Here is a 15384-nt window from a genome sequence, read left to right on the forward strand (position 1 = left end):
CTTACCCCTATAAACCAACTTTTTAAAAAGTTAAACCCAGTGAGGGCATTCTTCCATAATTCATAAGTAAAAAAGATAGGGGGCACATTGACATGAGTAAAGTTTCGGGTTGAATTACTTAGATTTGAATCATGCCTCTGCTGTTTACTCATTTAACTTTGCTAAGCCTCAGTTTCCCCATCTATAAAATGGAAATAATAATAGCATCTATCGTACAAGGTTATTGTGAGGATTAAAGGAGGCAATATAACTAAATTCCTTTTCAGACCTTAAGGCTTAGACTACTTTGAACTTAGGGTTAGAGGAGTTATATTTTATATTATATTTATTTTTTAATAATAATAATAATTTAATAATAATAATATTATATATATATAGAAGAGTTATATTTTCCTATAATTTTTAGGGGTAATGAAATAAGAAATTGGATGTTGGCAAAGTCCATAAACAGAGAGGCTAATCCATATGTTTTAAAGGGCTTCCTTCTCTGCTGGTCTCTTGCTCCTTCTTCCTCTTCTCCTTTCCTACATTCACAGAGTTCTTCCTAGAAAGTATATCTTTCAAAAAAAATCAATTTAAAAAAATTTTAAAACCTTACCTTCTGTCTTAAAATCATTACAAAGTGTCAGTTCCAAGGCAGAAGAGCAGTAAGGGCTAGGCAATGGAGGTTAAGTGACTTGACCAGGGTCGCACATCTAGGAACTAGAAAGCATTCCTTAATCCTTTCCACAGCAAAGTCCATGTATAATTGCCCATGGTTCATCCATCTCTCTGGCTCTGCTTCTCCATCTACAAATTGAGCCTAATAAAACTGACCTCTTTTCCCAGGCAGCTGATCACAAGGCTTCCATGACAATCACATGCGGATTAGATGCAAGATATCAACGATTGTGGAAAGAAGCATAACTTCTTTTTGGATTTCCCCTGAGAACATGTGGATACTACAAAACTTCAAGAGAAAAAATATTCAGACTGATCAAGGCTTAAAACAACTAGTGGGATGAGTCAGAATGCTCCAGGCGAAGTGGATAAATGAACCATTCTTACAAAAGTCCAACCACAGAGCTGTGCCAGTTAGAACATCTATTAACTCAGTACATTTTCCCTGGGGAACTCAAGCACTTTTACATATAGCTCCTAGGGCTCATGTTACTTGTCCTTGGATAAGTAGTATTACTGTCATTCAACATTAGTAGTAAAAAGCCAAGATATCCTCAGTATTGTTTTTTGTAATGTTCTCCCAGATTATTTAGTAGCTGGCATAATGCAGGTGTTCTCAGGTTTGGTTTGGTTTGGTTTGGTTTTTTCTTCTTGGGTTTATTATTCAGGAATAGGAGAGACAGGGCAGTCTAGTGAATAGATATCTGACCTCCGAATCAAGAGGATCTGGAGGCAAATTCCACCTCTCCTATACTGACTATGTGATGCCTGGCAATTCATTTAACCTATTTTGCTCCAGGCAACTCTCTAATGCTTTAAGTCCCACCACCATCCCCAAGAAGTACCAACCTAGTTTGGTAGAAAGAAGTTCCTCATGTGGAGGAGAGGAGAGGAGAGGAGAAGAAAATTTGGGAGGGGAACTGAAATGGGGAGAGAGAAGGGGGAAGAAGAGGGAGAGAGAGAGGGAGAGGATTGTTTCATTTACTAGATAATAAATCACATTTCTATAGAACTTTAAGACTTACAGAGCATTTGTCACCATAATCTATTGAAACAGACATAGAATCAGGCAACGAGCATTTTTATAAACCCTTACCTTCTGTCTTAGACAGAAGGGGAATAAGGCCTAGGCAATTGAGGTTAAGTGACTTGCCCAGGGTCACTCAGCTAGAAAATGTCTGAGATCAGATTTGAAACCAGGTCCTCCAGACTCCAAGTCTCTCTCTATCCATTCAGCCACCTAGTTTCCCCTCAATTAGCATTTATTAAATGCTTGCTGTTACCAGCCCCTGTACTATACTAGGAACACAAGAAGAAAAAACAAAAAGCACAGCCCCTAGTCCCACATTCTAACAGTGATGGTATGGATTTTAGTGTCCCATGGACATGTGGATTGGCCTTTCTTTCCATCGTGGCCTTAGGAACCTGAACATCACATCAGCCTTATCAGTATCCTTTTCCATATGATTGGAAGACAGAGTAAAGAGTTCCTCCCAAGACCTTCCTCTAAGGAGGATGCCCTGGCCAGTGATCTCTTTATTTTTCATCCGGACACATTCCTTTGGACTTCCCCAACATATTCCACCACCATCACACTTCTTTCCCCTCCCTCCATCAGCTTCCTCTCTTATTGAATTATAGGCTTTCTGAGGGCAGGAACTGGCTTTCTTTTTTGTGTTTGTATCCCTAGCACTTAGCACAGGACCTGGAACATAGTAAGCACTTAATTAATATTTCCTAACTGAATTGAAAAATGAGAAAACTGAGACCCAGAAACTTATTAGGGGCTTCTTAAGGATCAGAGCTAGGAACTGTGTGTTGGTACACCAACTTCAAGACCAGCAGCTTCCTCCCTTGGAATTTTGTTTCCCACAAGAATTTCAATTTTCTATTTTTTCTCTTGTCTCAAACCCATCCACAAGCCAGCCATAGTTATGACAAGGGCTACAGGCCACCTATCTCATCATGGACAACAATGCCCAGAAAAGGTGCGCTATCTCTGCTAAGAGAGTAATATAAAAGATAAGGAATCTTGTAGAGTGAGAAAGCAGCAAGCTGCCACCAATCGGAGGAGTCACATGGGCTAAGGTCAAGTATCATTCTCTGCTTGCAATATTGACAGGTGATAACAGATAGGCAGTCAACAACTTAGGATTTAGATATATCTGACCTACATGTGCCAGGCTCTCACTCATGCCTTTCATACAAATGGCCATCTATGAACTATCATGGACTCCCCTTGTTACCCAGCTGCTGCTATTACTGCCACTACTGCTGCTACTTGGGTACCCCACTTTTCCTTTTTTCCATTCTCTTTCAGGGGTGCTATCCCTGCTACTGCATGGGGCTCGTTATTGTAACCGTAATCCTTACTTATTACCCATCCCAAAATAGAATTCATGGGAGGAGAATAGAAAGTGTCAGGAGAGAAATAGAGAGAGAAGACAAGGATAAGCCTTGTGGTCACTCCCACTTCCATTCCCTCCACTAGATCAACTCCATATTTGATCTGGTCAGGATCATGTCCCAAATCAATCTATCAGGAATAGCAAGGAGAGATGTGTTCTTAGAACCCCATCGTCAATTTCTAAATTACTTTCCTACAGAAATATCATTATGTATAAGATGTTTTCTAATTCTATTAGTATCATCATAATAATTCCAGAATATTGTTGATTGAATGAGCTTCTGTGGGTAGAACTGGGAACTCTCTCTCTCTCTCTCTCTCTCTCTCTCTCTCTCTCTCTCTCTCTCTCTCTCTCTCTCTCTCTCTCTCATACATACATACACACACACACACACACACACACACACTCTTCTTGTGTGTTTGATGTCCCCAAAATGCAAGTTATAAATGATCTTTTAAAATATAACCATAAGGGGCAGCTAGGTGGCTCAGTAGATAAAGTGCCTACTTATATGACCTTGGGCAAGTCACAACCCCAACTGTCTAACTCTTACTGTTGGAACTGATACTCTGTATTGATTCTAAGACAGAAGGTAAGAGTTAAAAAAAGAAAAAGAATATAACCATGAATTAGGTAGAACTCTACTGTAGTAGTAGTAATAATGATGATGATGGTAATGGAATCAAATTGAGCTTTAAATTTGGCATTATATTGGGCTGCAAAGTACTAGCACATCTATCATATCATTTTATTCCCACAAGAACTCAACAAAATGGGTAGATAAATTGTAGTCCCATTATCTGTGCCATATGGCATTTCTTAGTAATTTCATAATTCATTCACATACTCACTAAACAAGTATATATTAGGCACTCAATAAGTTCAATACTTAGTGCTAGGTCCTCTGAAAGATGCTTAAGGTTATGGTCCCTGGTCTCAAGGAATGACCCAACTGGGAGAATGAGTATACAAAATAATTATAATGCAAAGCAGAATTTAATTGGTACAATTCAGCAAGCATTTTATTAAACTCCTATTATGTGCTAGGTATTCTGCCAGGTACTGTGAATATGAAAACAAGGCAAAGCAAACATACCAAAAAAAATAAAATCCCTACCCACTGGGTATGGGACAAAGCCAGGATTCAAATCAACATCTCTTCTGACTCAAATTCAATGTTCTAGTATACCAAGTTGCCTTCTAACCACAATACAAATTTTAAAAAATGATTTATTTCTTTTTCTAAAAACCCTTACTTTTTTGTCTTTTTTTTAATCCTCACTTTCTGCCTTAGAATCAATTCTGTTTATTAGTCCCAAGGCAGATGAATGGTAAGGACTAGGCAATGAGGATTAAGTGACATGCCCAGGATCACATAGCTAGGAAGGGTTTGAGGACAAATTTGAACCCAGGACCTTCCATCTCTAGGCCTGGTTCTCAATTCACTGAACCATCTAGCTACCCTCACTTTCTATCTTAGCTAACAACTCTAAGACACAAGGGCAAGAGCTAGACAGATGAAGTTAAGTCACTCACCCAGTAAGCTGTATAACCCTGAACAAGTCCCTTAACCCTAATTGCCTAGCCTTTGCTGCTCTTTTGTCTTAGAATAGACACTAAGACAGAAGGTAAAAGTTTAAAAAAAGAAAAGCAAAACTCTTTTCCAGAGAACAATAGCTTCTCAGTTATGTATAGTCATTCCCTAGGTATAGTGCCTAGTTGGCATTGCTTCTCACTAATCCTAGGCACATGCTGCTGGTGGCAGCTTTCCCCAGTTTCCCAAGAAACAATATCAGCTATTACTCCCCATTGTCCTTTCCTGTAATCACCAGTAGGATCACTAGCCCCATTTCCAGATAATAAGCTTTGTTTTGTAGGTTCCATCTCAGCATGGAAGAATGGCAGGAATGTGTCAGTTTCCCAGTCATGTCAGGAGACACATTTTTTTCTAGATACCTATTCAAAAGCAATGATAGATCCCAATGTCTCCATTCTAAAGTCTTTCTTTACATGATGGTACCAAATAACCTCTGACTTCACACTAGCATCTCTCAGAAGCCCCATCTCTGAACTAGTGATTATTACTGACACCAGACTGACAAGGTTACTTCATATTCTGACTCCCTGTTTTCCCTAGCTCCTGAGAAGAATTCTGAGGCATTCAGAGAAACACTATCTAATTTCTTAACTGAATTTTAGCAACTCCTTGGACAACAGCTAATATCTGCTATGTCTTTCCAGCACCCACCCAGAGTGGGGGGGGGGAGAGGGAGAAAAAGAGGAAGAAGAGGAGGAGAAGAGGAAGGCAGGAAGGCAGGAAGGCAGGAAGGCAGGAAGGAAGGCAGGAAGGAAGGCAGGAAGGAAGGAAGGAAGGAAGGAAGGAAGGAAGGAAGGAAGGAAGGAAGGAAGGAAGGAAGGAAGGAAGGAAGGAAGGAAGGAGGAGAAAGAGGAGAAGGAGGAGAAGAAGGAGGAGGAGGAGAAAAAGAAGAAGACCACCACGACCATGACCACAACAACAATGACCACCACGACGACAATGATAATATTTGGAAGTCCTCAGAAGAGGATGGAATCATGTATACTGTAAATGGGGTTAATCCTAAAAGAAACAGAATACATTCTTCCCTTTCATAAAGAAGCTGGGGAAAGGTTTGAATAAAAATACAGAAAATTTATGAAGCAGGTTACATACATGGCTTTCTTTAAGAAGACACCAAATCAATTTTTTATCATTTGCTCAATTTGCCTGAATGTCTACACTGCTCTGTGAACATAAATATCAACTTGTCTCCCTTTCACAAGACAATTCACAGACGTTTTTGCTATTAACCACTAAATCTGTTTCTTGCCTTGTGCCTCTCTGGAGAATCTGATCAGAGAACAGAGTTTCTTTGAAATCAAGGGAGTTCCATGCTCTGTATATCTCTTAGGGTGGGGCAGTATGAAGAAAGGGGTACCCTGTGAACACAGGTTTATGCTGGCATAGAGGGATGAGGATGAAATTCTGCTCTTATTTCCTGGAAGCATATTTGTTAGTCATGTTTTTCCTTCCCCCAAATATACAAATTCCCCTTCCCTCTGCCCTCATCACCCCAAATATATAGCCAGTTTACACCCAAGGAACAGAGTTATTTGTTACTTTTCTTTGCTGTAATATGATCTGCCAGACTTTTCTCTTCCCTAAGATATTCAGTGGAAGTAGGAAAGATTGAAAAATTAGAAGACTGTCCCAAAAAGTCACTCATTAGTTTACAGAAACATCAAGTTTGCCCTACACTTTTGGGATAATTTTGTTCTTTCGCACTTCTGCTGTTTACCACATGATCTCAAGCAAGCCAGCATGGTGCCATTTCTAAGCACAAATAGCCAAAAAAATTATTCCAAGCCCTTCTTGCTTAATCATTCTACATGCATCCAGACACACTGAATAGGTCCAAGAGATTTCAAGCGCCCCAAGTACCTTTACACGGTTTTCAACCTATGCTAGTTCTGAAAATGGGATGGGGTTTCCCCCACCCACCCACCCTTGTTCTGCTTGAAGCACTGTTCACACTTCCTTCACAGCTTTTTCAAATAAAATGAGAAGCCACTGTGTTCTCAGATTTCCTTGGAAGGTGTTAACAATACTTGCCCAAGTGAAAACTACCTCACTCCTATCCAAATCCATTTAGTCAAGATTGTGTAGCCAAAACCACGGTGATTAGTGAGGCTGAAAGGGTCAGAGTGGCAATTGAGGATTGGCTGCCAATGCTAAAAATGACCCCAAGTACAACAATAATCTGACCTCGCTCATCCCTGGCTCCCTACTCCCTGCCTACACATACAGGCAGGCATCCATGTTCAATTCAGGAATCCACTTTATCATGGGACAAACATTCAGTCTGTGATGATGTCTTCCAGGCACTATGCTAAGGCACTGGGGAATTCAGACAAAAACAAATAATCCTTCCCTCCAAGGGTCTTACATGCTAGGTTCTCAGGAAGAAGTGCTAAAGTTAAGTAAAGGTACCAAAGTAAAACTAGTTAATACTCTGGTAGTTGTGGTGGTTTCACATTCACTCCACCAGGTCTGTTTCAGAACTAGGGTCCTAACATCTTCCAACCAAAAAAAAAAATTGGCCTCTTTGATGGTTTCAGCACCTATCTGCCTGCAAGCAGTGTACAGGACCAGCTCATCTCTTGTGAAATATGTTCTCCTAGCTCTGCAATTCTCCAAATATGCCCTACTATAAAAATTATCACAGGATTGTAGATACAGAACTAAGAGAAACCTTAGAGGTCATTGAGCTCAACACCTTCATTTTACAAATAAGAAAATTGAGGTCCAGAAAATTTAACTCACTTATCCAGTCACACAATCTGAGGTCAAATTTGAGCCCAGAACTTCTTGACTCCAGTATCAGGGATCACCTCTTCCAATTCAATTCAATAAATAGATATTAAGCTCCAGTTAGGTGGCACAATGGGTAGAGTACCAAATCAGGAGTCAAGAAGATTCATCTTCCTGTGTTCAAATCTGGTCTTAGACATTTAGCTGGGCAAACCACTTGACCATATTTGCCTCCGTTTCCTTCTTTGTAAAATGAGTTGAAGAAGGAAATGACAAATCATTCCAGTATCTTTACTGAGAAAATCCCAAAAGGGATCAGAAAGAAACAGACATAGCTAAAACTGAATCCCCTCCAAAAAATAGTTCAAAGCAATGTAAGAATTGTTTTAAAAGTATGATTCCTGCCCTCAAGGAGGTTACTGGAAGAGAACAATGGATAGAAAGATAGTTTAAAATACAAAGCTGACTAAGATTAGCAAATGAAAAAACACTGATTGTTACTAGGTGCAATGAGCAATACAATTCCAAAGAACTGATTCTGAAGCATGTCACCCACCTACTGATAAAGAAGTAATGGATATGAGATAAAAAAAAATGAGGCATACATTTCAGGGCTTGGCCAATACAGTAATTTGTTTTGTTTAATTATTCCTGTTTGTCACAAGGAGTTTTTCTTCTTTTTCTCCCCCAATGAGGAAGTGGAAAAGAAAAAAATAAATGCTTATTAATTTTTTAATTATTTTTTAAGAGTTTGGTGAGCTAATAAAATATGTTAAATTCAAATTTATCAATGTCACTGACCTGTGGTTTTTGTCTATAACTTATCATCTGGTCCTAAGGCCCAGAGAGGCTAAGTGACTTATTCCTAGTCCCATACCTTGTAAGTACCCAAGAAGATATTTAAGCTGAGGTCTTCATTATGCCAGTTTTTCCAGCACAAGCCATTATACCACATTGCCTCTCAAGTGCAGACTAACCTGAGACTCAGCATTTTCAAACAGAAATAATATCTTGCATCAACATGGCTTTTCTTTGGAACTGATTGAAGAAAGCAATTTGGCTTCTTCAAATTCATTCCCAGAAGTCATGAGCAGAAAGCATATTAAAATCCCACTGCTCTGACAAGGGAATCAGGAGCACTAAAAAGAGATGCTATTAAGGGAATCGGTGGATGCTCTGGAAGATGACCCCTAATTTCTAGCTCCCAAGGCCATGCTACATTCACCAAGTCTCCCCTGTTCACCCCCCAGGGAAGCTCAGTGCCAAATAGGCTAGGTGGTCTCCTTACTGTCAGGCAGCCTGGCTGTCCATATGTAGAAATGCACATCTGAAGAGAATCCAGGAATGACTGCAAAGGAGAAAGCCCCGTTTGTCTCGCAAAGCTGCACTGTCCCCACAGGAACGTACAATAGGAAATGAAAGTTAGACAGAAAATCAATTCCAACAGGAAACGGGATGATCCCTGCTAGAGCTCAGCTCCAAGATATATCACCGTAATAACCCAGAGCAATGTCAGCCAGGGACCAGCAGCCTCAGCTCTCACATCCCAGAGGGAAGAAAGGGAACAGCTCATGGAAATCATATGATGCATACACTAGAGGCTGCATATGGGAGGGAAGCTCTAGGTACCAGAAGGGGCAAAACCTGACTTTAATCATTGTTTGTAAAAGACCATGAAAATTTCATTTATTTAAGCATCCACCAAATGAAAATGTGGCTTTTTTCATGATTAAAAAAATAACAACAATAACACAGGACTGATGTTCACTTTCTTACTTATTTTGTTGTTTCTCCCTAGACTTGTGATTTTATTATCTTGGGCATTTTACGAAGGATTTTGTGTTGTGGAGTTCTTGGTGGAATGTCTTAGTATTTTACCTTCCTCCATAGATCCTGACACATATATTGCAATTATTTTCACTGTGGTCCTTTTACAAATATTTATCACAAGCACTGCAATGCAAGATGACCAAAAGCCTCACAAAATGGTATTTCTCGTTGTCTTGGGGTATGTAATAAAAACCAACTCCATCAATTCTTTTACTTGCCTCTCTTAAGTAGACCTGTAAGTCCTTCTTTTATTTAGAAAAACTTCCCTTCTTTCTTCTATTTCCATTTGTGTTGAGTGAGAATGACAAGGCTGACATGGCTTAGTTCTTAGCGTATTAACAACCAAGCTAATCTTGGCTATTTAGATCTCAAAGAAGATCTAAAAATTGTGATTTTAAAGTAAAATCCCTTTAAGGTAGAGTGATACAGAATGCCAGTATTTGGGGGATACGAAAAGGCCATCAGATAAGATGTGGCTACATATGACCTGAGTTGGGAAGGGAACTTGAGGGGGAACATGAGGTAGGAGTGTGTTCCAGACATGGGACACAAAGGTAGGAAGATGGACTGGTGTGCATAGGGAATGGCAAGTGACCCAGTTTGGATGAAATGTAGAGGCCACGTTATGGAGTTTTTTGACCAATATCGGAGTGTGTTTTGCATAATAATAAAAATAAAATTAAGTAAATAAATAAATAAAGGAAAACGAGGGCATGAAAGGGAGTAACAAGACTAGAAAGAGTTTGGAGCCAAACCATGAGAAGCCTTAAACATCCAACAAAAGATCCACATTTTATCCTAGAAGGAATGGGGGACCACTGAAGCTTCTTGAGCACTAAGCACTGCTACTCTGAGTAGTGTGATTCTCTCAATATGTCTTTCCACAAATTGCTTAAACCTCTAACTCAGTACAATCAGTCTATAAAATAACATAATAAAATGGTTTGAAAAGCCCTGTTAAAGACCAAGTATCCAAAGGTTAATTATCTAATAGATGGCGGCAGTGAGACACCTCAAAATGGTGTCTAATCCCTAAATCTTTCATATCAGACTTGGGTTATATAATTATTTGCAGCAGATTTACCTTCCTAATTACTTTTGTCTTAGGTTAATAAAAAAAATTATTATGCCTTTGCTGAGAACACATCAGCCAAGGAGGAAAGGGGATGACTTAAATGCTTCTCTGAGTGACAGGAGAAAGTCAACCTGGGGTGAACATCCTTCTGCAAATTACCCATAAAGTGGATAAACCACACATGGAAAATTGAGACTTGACTATAAATGCAAGATGGAAAATATTCTACTAAGTTAAGCCAAAGGGGGGAAAAATTAACTTCTTTTAGTAGAATATGAAAAAATAGATTTATGCTAAAGCAATCAGTAGACAGCTAAACACTTCTATAGGACATTGTTTCAAGGGGATGCACTAAACATAATTTAAGGAAATCTATGCAACAGTTAAAATGCAAAGTACAGTATATTAGTGCAGGCTCTGCCTACGAGATAGGCAGGCAGCTAGGTCAGGAGTACAAACAGGTTTAGTGATCAATCCAAAACCACAGTTGTGAAAACCACATAAAATGCCATCTGGCCTCCTGGATCATATGAAACATTAAGCCAAGGCAGCCTTCCAATACACATGTTCTCATTTCTCTGAGAACAGCTCTTCTCATTAGCCAATCAACTGTGAAAGGAACTAACCAAGTTCTCATTCTGTTTTCACCCTCATACAGTTGTTCCGAACACCAGTGAAATGGAACACACGTATCCAGGGAAGACCGTTCCAGCTCAGACAGGTGATGGACAAGATCCGAGAATTGCTTATTGAAGTCCTGTCTGGCTTTTCCCTCCTGCCCTAGAAAACCAGGCTGTGATTTCAGGTCACTTTAGTGGGTGCTTTTTGTGAACCATCATTTCTTCTTTCCTTTCTGTCTACATAGCTTTTAAAGTAACCTTCTCTGAAAGCAGACAGTGTGCCAAGAGTTGTACACAGCACAGAGGGAGGCTTGCCAACAGAGGATGCAGGGAAACAGCAGGTATCTATTACCCAATCAGCAATACGATAAATTCTTTCTTTTCACTTCTCCCTGGGCACATATGAAATCTACCTCTATGGGACCCCATTTCTCAAAAGCTAGAGAATCTTTTTTCAGACAGCTCCTAATCCTTGCTCCAAAACACAGTTATTGTCTAGGAAAATCACAGACCTTCAGAAGGAAATACTGCTAAAGAAGGCTTGTATTATTTTTACAGCCACTCTGAGTTGTAAGACAGTTGGTGAGCTATAGCTCTGGTGGATTTTTTCCTGCAGGATTTACTCTTTAAGCCTGCATTTTTTTTTAAACATTGCCTGAGAGAAGCAAAATTCTGGATGTCTTGGAGTACAAAGGAATTAGGAATTTCCCATCTAGGTAAAAACACACAACGTGTATATATGAACAGTTATGAGGCACCTGTGTAAGGTAAGATATCATAAACTGAGAGGATATTGAGTCAAAGGAAAGAATGAAAAAGTGAGGTCTGTATACAGTTCATGGCATACTGTCTGTGCTCAGAGAAGGTGACTTTAAAAACTATGTAGACAGAAACGAAGAAATGACAGTTCTCAAAGGACTCACTAAAATGACCTCAAATCATAACCTGGTTTTCTAGGGCAGTAGGGAAAAGCCAGATAGGGTTTCAAGAAAAAAAAATGATCAAAGAAATTTGTTTTTTTACCTAGATCTTAAAAGAAATGATAGACAGGGGTTGGAAGAAAATAGAATTCTAGAAATGAGATTTGGATGACACAGTAGAAACAATATTAGAAGGGGAAATTAAGTGGATAAATGGATCAAGAGCCAGACCTAGAATCAGGAGGACCTGGGTCCATATGTGACCTCAGATACTTCCTAGCTGTGTGACCCTGGGCAAGTCACTTAACCCCCATTGCCTAGTCCTTACCACTCTTCTTCTTGAAACTGATACTTAGACAGAAGGTAAGGGATTTTAAATGACAAATTTGATGATGACAAATTCAATAAATATTTTTTTATTATTAATGATGCAGTAGAAAGGACAACAGAGATCAGATGTGTGATTTCACTGCTATCTTGTGGCAGCTCTCAGGGAAAGAAACTCTACCAATGCAGATCAATAAATTTTCTGCAACTTATAAGCCTAGGATTTCCAGCACAACCCCAGTGAATCACTTAGCCTGTCTCAGCCTCAGTTTCCTCATCTATAAAATGGCAATAAGAGCACTTACCTCACAGGGCTGTTGTAAGGGCCAGATGAGATAATATATGTAAAGTGCACTATAAACCAAAAAAGCATTGTATAAATGCTAGCAGTTAATAATATACATTATATATATATTATTATATATATTATATATATTATATATATATAATATATATAATAATATACATTATTATATGTAGCATGCTATTTAAGTGTTAGTTACTACTATTGTCTTTATTAAAAACTATAAGGTCTGCCATTCAAAGACAAACCCATCAAAGTTCAGAGAGACTCAAAAATCAAATGACTGAGGGTGGCGAAATTTCCATCCACAGAAGCAATTTGAATCGGTAGAAAACCACATGGATATGTCATAGGCCTTTGAAGTGCTTAGCACAGACCCTGGCACATGGTAGGTGCTTAATAAATACATAGTAGCTCCTAATGACTGCATTTATTGCATATTTACTATGAGAAAGGTACTGAATGAAGTACTAGATGTATGAGACACACTCTTGTCCCTCACAGAACTAAAAATCCATTGAACAACCAATGGATTGAGGAACCAAAAATGAGTCATTGGAAGGGATTCTTTCTGAAATATTTCCCCCCTTTGGAAATGTATGTTTTCATAAATGCCCAGCTGAGAAATGGCCTAAATTTGGTTATAGCCTCTGGATACCTTCAGATCTATAATGAGAAGGAATAAGTTGATTTTTGTCAGTGAGTGGATGAGATCAAAGAGATGCTCTATGATCTTCGTCACTTTCCCTTTGCTCAGATGTAGCTGGGGTGCAGAAATATTTAAAAATATTTAAAATATCAAGAGAGGAGAGGATGAATAATTCTGAGATATATATATTAATGCATATATATACATATATATATACACACTTCACTTTAATAGTTTGCTGGTGATCAGTAATAGTAAATAGTTGGTCTATTATGGATCTCATTTAAGGAGACAGTTACTGAAGTATATCATTGTCCACTCTAATATCGTCTCAGAACATGAACCCAAGTCATCGGTCATGAGGAGTGTGTGCTTCAAATAAGACCTCATTCCCTTCTTGGGCCTATGGAAACTTCCCAGTCAACAGGGAAAAGATATCTTCCAGCAAAAAGTGTACAAACCCAAATGTTCTCCACTTTCCCAGTCTCAATCATCAGCTTCTATTCTAAGGCCAACAAAGAGAAGAAACCACTCAAATGAATGCTTGGTGAACCATACCATAGAGGATCCATGCCAATGCCAAAGAAGCAAGCAACTCAAAGGACAACTGGAGGACCCATTAGAGGTGTGCCTTGAATCAGATCTACTATAGAAAAGATTCAAGCCCCCAAAACTTCCTTCAATGCATTCTAGAGTCCCATTGGTTCTATAGAATCCAGACCAGCATGATGATTACTCTAAGGATATGGACTGAATCAATATTAATTATGAGCCTTCCCCTGGGTGCATTCTTCAATTGGCCAATGATGATGTGCTCTGGGCAAGTCCAATATCTTTAGGGGAACATACAAAAGTTTTGTTATTTTGACCCCCTAAACTCCCTTTAACAACTATCTTACTTGAGTTATTTCTGGGTTCTGTCAATTTGTTGAGAGAGAGAGAGAGAGAGAGAGAGAGAGAGAGAGAGAGAGAGAGAGAGAGAGAGAGAGAGAGAGAGAGAGAGAGAGAGAGAGAGAGAGAGAGAGAGAGAGAGAGAGAAGAGTAATGAATCATGCTGGCAAAAACTTACAGGAATACCTTCTCACTAATTCTAATAAGACCCTTCTGATTCCAAATACACCAATATCTTTTTGATAGCCCCCAAAGATTCTTTTTTTTAATCCCTTGATCAGAAAAATGAGCAATCAGATGAGAACTTAATGGATATAGAATGTGACAATTTTATTATTTCATAAGATATTACTTTAGGATAATAGGCAGCTTCACTGAACTGTCCTTAAGAGTGATCATTGTTTTTTAATCATTCATCTGATTCAGCCTAATTTATCTGACTATATAGACATTAAATCTGATTTTCAATTTAATTGACAAAGTAATTCAAATAATGGATCAGTCCCCAAAAATTTGTCCAATTCCAAGAGAATTGACTAGCTGTTGTACTAAATTGATTGATGAATTTTTTTAATTCAGATCCAAGTTAAAATCAGATTCAGAGGGCAGCTGGGTGGCTCAGTGGATTGAGAACCAGGCCTAGAGACAGGAGGTCCTAGGTTCAAATCTGGCCTCAGACACTTCCTAGCTGTGTGACCTTGGACAAGTCACTTGACCCCCATTGCCTAGCCCTTACCACTATTCTGCCTTGGATTCCAGGACGGAAGGTAAGGGTTTAAAAAAAATCATATTCAAGTATAATTGGACAGAGAATTTGTTGATTTCAATTACCTATTTCCCATTCTTAATGATTTTTAAACAAACTCCTATTTCATATTTCATTCTTGACTAATGTGCTTAAAATGAGTTTATAAATCCTATCTTCACTTTCTAGGATGAGGTGGCATAGTAGATAGAGTGTCAGGCCTGGAATTTGGAAGACTCATGTTCCTGGACTCAGATACTTACTAGTTGTTTGACCCATGGCAAGTAATTTAACTGTTTGCCTCAGTTTTCCCATCTATAAAATGAGCTAAAAAAGGAAATGGCAAACCACTCTAGTGTCTTTGGTGAGAAAACTCCAGATGGGGTCACAAAGAGTTGGACATAACAACAACAACCCCCTCCTCCCATCTTTTCCCACAAGTTAAAGATGGCGCCTCTATAGTCATGCCACAAGGGAAAACATTCATTGTGTTCAAGCACACCTAATCTTTGGGGAATTTTCCTTTTTTCTCATGAAATAGACCCCTTAAATAGCACTGAAGTGAAAACTCAATCATTAGGATAAAAATAAATAACACCTCTGTGTCTTTTGGTATGTTGTAGTT

General features: G+C 38.9%; 1 protein-coding gene across 1 annotated transcript in view; it reads right to left on the reverse strand.

The window, feature by feature from the left end:
• KIF26B (kinesin family member 26B) overlaps positions 1 to 15384 on the reverse strand; it is a 636727-nt gene that overhangs the window by 478368 nt on the left and 142975 nt on the right. The gene's annotated exons all lie outside the window — the stretch shown is intronic.

The sequence above is a fragment of the Monodelphis domestica genome, chromosome 2 (genome assembly GCF_027887165.1).
Source record: "Monodelphis domestica isolate mMonDom1 chromosome 2, mMonDom1.pri, whole genome shotgun sequence".
In the NCBI taxonomy this organism is placed as follows: domain Eukaryota; kingdom Metazoa; phylum Chordata; class Mammalia; order Didelphimorphia; family Didelphidae; genus Monodelphis; species Monodelphis domestica.